Source organism: Gracilinanus agilis, chromosome 2, assembly GCF_016433145.1.
Source record: "Gracilinanus agilis isolate LMUSP501 chromosome 2, AgileGrace, whole genome shotgun sequence".
Classification (NCBI taxonomy): Eukaryota; Metazoa; Chordata; class Mammalia; order Didelphimorphia; family Didelphidae; genus Gracilinanus; species Gracilinanus agilis.
The window spans coordinates 651,549,877-651,555,899 of record NC_058131.1 but is presented as its reverse complement, the minus strand read 5'-3'; positions in this window follow the sequence as shown (position 1 = coordinate 651,555,899).

The window sequence follows — 6,023 nt, the reverse complement described above, 5'->3', positions numbered from 1 at the left end:
CAAGCGTACATGTTTCAGGCAGAGCTTCTTGCCCTTGACTCCTGGCACGAGTTAAGTTCACCCAGCCTCTGTGGATCGCGCAGCCGCAGCTCCAGCTCCTTGTCCCTTGTCTCCGTCCCAAGCAGCATAGAGCACCTTTAACAATTTAGAAAAGCAACATGTATGTTGATGTATATGAGTGTACATACAAGGACAGGGCTCAAATCTTTTCTGAATTAGGGAAACTAAGGCAGACAAAAGAAAACTCCCGTAGGGTGTGAAATCTGTTGGAACCCTATTTGATAGTTACCTGCCTTCCTCATTACAGATGAAGAAAATCTGTTGAGACATACTTTTGTGTTTGCCTGTGTGCCTGTCGAGGGAAAGTCCCACAATTCTACTTCCGATCTTGTCACTTGTTCTCTTGGACAAGTGAGGAGTTCGGCTGCTTCCGGTCTGTATTGCCAGCACAGTCAGACGGATCGCTGTGTATTCACTTGAGACCAAATGGTGCAGTGGAAAGAAGTCTGGCTTACAGACCACTTCAGATCCAGTTTTTTACTGTCTGCGCCAGTTTAATGTCCTGCCCGTCATTTAAACTCTTGTTTCCTCATCTATAAAATGGGAAGGTTGAACTGGACTTGACCTCCAAAGGCCCTTCCAGCTCTGAAGGCTAGATATGCAAAATAGGTCCTAAGGGCTCAGAAAAATCTCCTGAGGTTCCTTCCAGCTATAAAAGAAAGGTTCTATTTCTCTAAAATAAATATACTCATTTCCTGCCTTTATCATTCCTGGAGATTAGCCATATACCCTGCCCAACTAAGACTGGTAAAGAAAACAAGATCAAAAGAAATAAGAGCCATGTCCAAGAAGTGAGGAATGAGGGGAAATAATGTAGGAAAACCCAGAGAAAGGTCAGTTGGTCTTAAAATAGAAGGTTCTTAGGGGTGTCCACGTGGAATCTAGAGACCCCAAACTTGTGGCTTAGTGGGAGCTGATGAACCCCAAGTTTTAGAAATAGCTTTTAGGCTGGGGACCCCCAAAGCTTGTGCTTCCCTGCTCCCCTGAGAATCCACCCTGAAGGGAATCTCAGGCTAGCAGTTGCAGACTGAATAATGGACCCTAGGGTAAATGCTAAATACCCTTTTGTCTTAGGTAGACTTCCCCATTGTATCAAAGACCCTTTCCCTGGAAGACACACCTGGGCAGGGACCATCCTTGAGTATCCATTGTGTAAGTAGCCCCTTCCCTTACACCCCAGCCTCTAGCTATGATTCCTTTCCCAAGCTTGATTGTAAATCCCATCCTTACCAGTATAATGTCAATCATCTTCCCCAGCTCCTGGATCTTCCCAAATGGTATATAAGCTCCCCAATTTCCTTTGTTCCTTGGAGTGGTCATCTAGTGTGGTGTCACTCCCAGGGGGCCAGGGAACAGAGCAAAGCAGTGCTCAATCCTTGGGCTCTGCATAAGGTGCAGCTCTGCATGAGGTCAAGTAGCCTTGTTCCCCCTTTCCCTTGATTAAAGAGTAGCTTTGTGACTATTTAATAGTTCTGTGTTTTTTATAAGTTAACAGGGGGTTATAAAAATCCAAGTCAGCATTTCAATTGGCAAAGCCGTTTCCAACTCCGGTAACCGTAGTCACAAGGGAAGTTCCCACCAGTTTTCTTACAATTTTCTCTGATTCCTAGAATTCATAATCCACAAAAATGTCCGAGTCCTGAGCAGAGTAATCATTGTTACACAAGTTAAGAAAGCTGGAGGAGGGAGGAGACTTTCCAACTTGTACTTGCTGTTATAAAATGTCAGAGCTCAAAGGGACCTTATTTTGAAGATATGTGAAGTGATGCCCCAAACTGAAGTTTATGGTGTGCTATCACTTAGTGGCAGACTTAATAGTTCAAGGATCCTGACTTCCCAACTATAGATTATGCTCCCTAGTGTTAACTTAGAAAAAACACAGAACTATTAAATAGTCATGTCGACATGGAATCTAGAGTTCCCAAACTTGTAGCTTAGTGAGATATGATGAACCCCAAGTTTAGAAATAGTTTGTAGGATGGAGACCCCCAAAGCTTGTGCTTGTTCCCTGTTCCTGTGAGAATCCACCCTGAAGGGAATCTCAGGCTAGCAGTTGCAGACTGAATAATGGACCCCAGGGTAAATGCTAAATACCCTTTTGTCCTAGGTAGTCTTGCCCATTGTATCAGAGACCCTGTCCCAAGAAGGCACACCTGGGCAGGAACTATCTTTTAGTATCCATTGTGTAAGTAGCCCCTTCCCCAATACCCTAGCCTCTAGCTATGATCCCTTTCTCTAGCTTGATTGTATCCTGTCAGTATACTGTCAATCATCTCTCCCAGCCCCTGGATCTTCCCAAAAGGTATATAAGTTCCCCAATTTCCTTTGTCCCTAGGAGTGGTCATCTAGAGCGGTGGCACTCCCAGGGGGATCAGGGAGCAGAGCAAAGCAGTGTTCCTTTAGACTCTGCACAAGGCGCAGCTCTGCATAAGAGGCCAAGTAGCCCTCATCCCCCTTTCCCTTGATTAAAGAGTGGTTTTATGACTATTTAATAGTCCCATGTTTTTCTAAGTTAACAGTCATAAAGCCACTCTTTAATCAAGGGAAAGGGGGAACAGGGCTGATTAGGCCTCTTATGCAGAGCTGCACCTTATGCAGAGTCCAGGATTAAACACTGCTTCGCTCTGCTCCCTGACCCCCTGGGAGTGACACCACACTAGATGACCACTCCAAGGAACAAAGGAAATTGGGGAGCTTATATACCATTTGGGAAGATCCAGGGCTGGGGAAGATGATTGACATTATACTGGTAAGGATGGGATTTACAATCAAACTTGGGAAAGGAATCATAGCTAGAGGCTGGGGTGTAAGGGAAGAGGCTACTTAGCATTTACCCTAGGGTCCATTATTCAGTCTGCAACTGCTAGCCTGAGATTCCCTTCAGGGTGGATTCTCAGGGGAACAGGGAAGCACAAGCTTTGGGGGTCCCCAGCCTACAAGCTATTTCTAAAACTTGGGGATCATCCTATCTCACTAAGCCACAAGTTTGGGGTCTCTCGATTCCACGCCGACAGAACAACCACAAAACAGTTGAAAATGAATATTGTGAAATTATAAAGAACAAGCTTGGACCCAAAGAAGTGATATGAAAAAAATCTATTCCATTCTTTTAAAGAAAGAGGGAGGGGAGTGACTAGATAGATAGATGGATGGATGGGTGGACTGATAGACAGTAGTACAATATAAAATGAACCCACAAAATCAAAAGTATGTGTATTACTGATAAAAACCAGCAGGAACATATAATTCATTTAAAAAATAATTATAGATTTCTGTTAGTTCACCTATTAAAAAGCATTTGGGGTTTTCCGGGTTAAGATGGCGGCAGAGTAAAAAGCAGCTGCTTGACCTCTCCTAACCCATGCATATAGGACTCCTCAAGAAGACATAAAAACAAATCCAGACGAATGAAGGGACCACACAACAGGGCGCAGCGTTGAAGGTACAAGAGTTTGGGGCATTTCCATGCTATAATGGGGTGAAACAGTTCTCATTAAAATGCGAGCTGAGCAACCCCTTCTCCCACCCCACATCACCTACAGTGGCAAAGCAAGCGCAAAAGAGTTAGAGCAAGTTTGGGGCACCCATTAAGTCACTGGCAGCTCACCAGGGCTTGTTCCTGAGAGCAGCAAGACTTAAGACCCCAAGAGGCTAAAGAACTCACAGACTTTGAACACAGACCTTGAGCGCAGGCACAGGCAGAAGTGTGGACATAGGCACAGGGCTAAGGCGTGGACTAAGGGGCTGATCCTGAGTGCAGCAGTGGACCTTGAGTGGGGACCCAGTGCAGAGAGGTGCTTGACGGTGAAAGCAGCTCCCTGAGACTGTCAAAGGAGTTTCAGGCAGAAGAATGAGTAAGGAGACCACCAGGAGGCTTGACCCAGAGAACAACCAGACCTGGGACTTCAGGAGCCTAAAGAGCGCAGACAGGACCTGGATGCGAGCATAAAGCTGAGAGGGCACCCAGCTCACACAATGGCAAGCCAGAATTAGGAAAACCAGAAGAGAAAGATGAAGAAATCTTTAACACTTGACAACTTTTACACAGAAAAAATCCAGACAACAGAGCAAACAGCAGAGGACAACAAACAAGTAACCATATCCAAACCTTCCTAAAACAATGAAAACGGGTCACAAGTTCTTGAAGAGTTCTAACTAAGATTATGAGAAAGATGGAAGAGATCTGGCAAGAAAATAACAGTTTTAAAGGGAGAATTTCACAATTGGAAAGTGACGCAAGTAAATTGAAGACCAGAAATGACCAGATTGAAAAGGAAAACCAGTCTCTAAAGGCTAGAATTGGGCAATTCGAAAAAGATGCCACCAAATCAAAAGAATTGATAAGCAAATTGGAGACCAAAATCAAATAGCTGGAAAACAGGACAACCAAATTGAAAAGGAAAATCAAAAGCTTAAAGCAGAAAACCAGTCTCTAAAGACAAGAATTGAGCAAGTAGAAGCCAATGATCTATCAAGACAGCAAGAACAAATAAAACAAAGTCAGAAGACAGCTAAAATAGAAGGAAACATGAAATATCTCAATAAGAAATTGACAGATCAAGAAAACAGGTCTAGAAGAGACAATCTGAGAATCACTGGACTTCCTGAAAAAGCAGAAATTAATAGAAAATTGGACTCCATACTAAAAGAAAAATTGCCCTGAAGTTCTACAACAAGAGGGCAATATAGACATTGAAAGGATCCATAGATCACCCTCAACACTAGACCCTGAAAAGACAACCCCCAGGAATATAATAGCCAAATTCAAGAGCTTCCAAGTAAAAGAAAAAATTTTACAAGAAGCCAGAAAGAGACAATTCAGATATCAAGGAGCACCAATTAGGATTACACAGGATCTGGCAGCCTCCACACTAAAAGACCGCAAGGCTTGGAATATGATATTCAGAAAGGCAAGAGAACTGGGTCTACAACCAAGAATCGTGTACCCATCAAAACTGACTATATACTTCCAGGGGAAAGTCTGGGCATTCAACAAGATAGAAGATTTCCAAGTATTTGCACACAAAAGACCAGAACTAAATGGAAAGTTTGATATCCAAACACAAAAATCAAGAGAAACATAAAAAGGTAAATAAGAAACAGAAGGGAAAGTAAGAAAACTCATATTTTAAAAATTTTGCCTCTTTAAGGGCTTCAATAAGATCTAATTATTTGTATTCATATGTGGAGAAATGTTATGTATAATTCTCTGTAGTGAACTCTGTTCACCATTATATTCACTATTATAGTAATTAGAAGAACTATTCATAGGGAGAGGTTGGAATACTAAATGGTCTAAGATGATATAGGGAGTGGGAAAGAGGGGGGTGAATAATAGGGGACACCAAGAGAATCTTGAAGGAATAAGAAAAATAGGATATTCTATTACACACAAAGAGGGCATGGGAAGGGGAGGGGATGAATACTGTTATAAGAAGGAGATGAAGAGAGCATTGAGAGACAATATTTAAACCTTACTCTCAGTGTAATTAACCCTGAAAGAGAAGAGTAGCTATATCCATTGGGATATAAAACTCTATATAACCCAACTGAGAAAGTCAGAAGGGATAAACCAAGGGGAACAGAGGAATGGGGAGGTCCAAAAAAGGGAGGGAAGAAGAAGGGGGAGGGAATTCATTAGGCCTTAAAAATAAAAATAGGGGAATAATAAGGGAAGGGGTAGAAAGGGAAGTAAATCAAGGGAGGGGACAAGGGTTACTGGCTTAAAGCAAACCACTGGTTTAAAAGGAAATAGTGTAAGAAGAAGAGGTAGAACTAGGAGAGGATACCAAAATGTCGGCAAATACACAACTCATAATTATAACTCTGAATGTGAATGGGATGAACTCACCCATAAAACAGAAGCAAATAGCAGAGTGGATTAGAAACCAAAATCCTACCATATGTTGTCTACAAGAAACACATATGAGGCAGGTGGACATACACAGGTTTAAGGTCAAGAG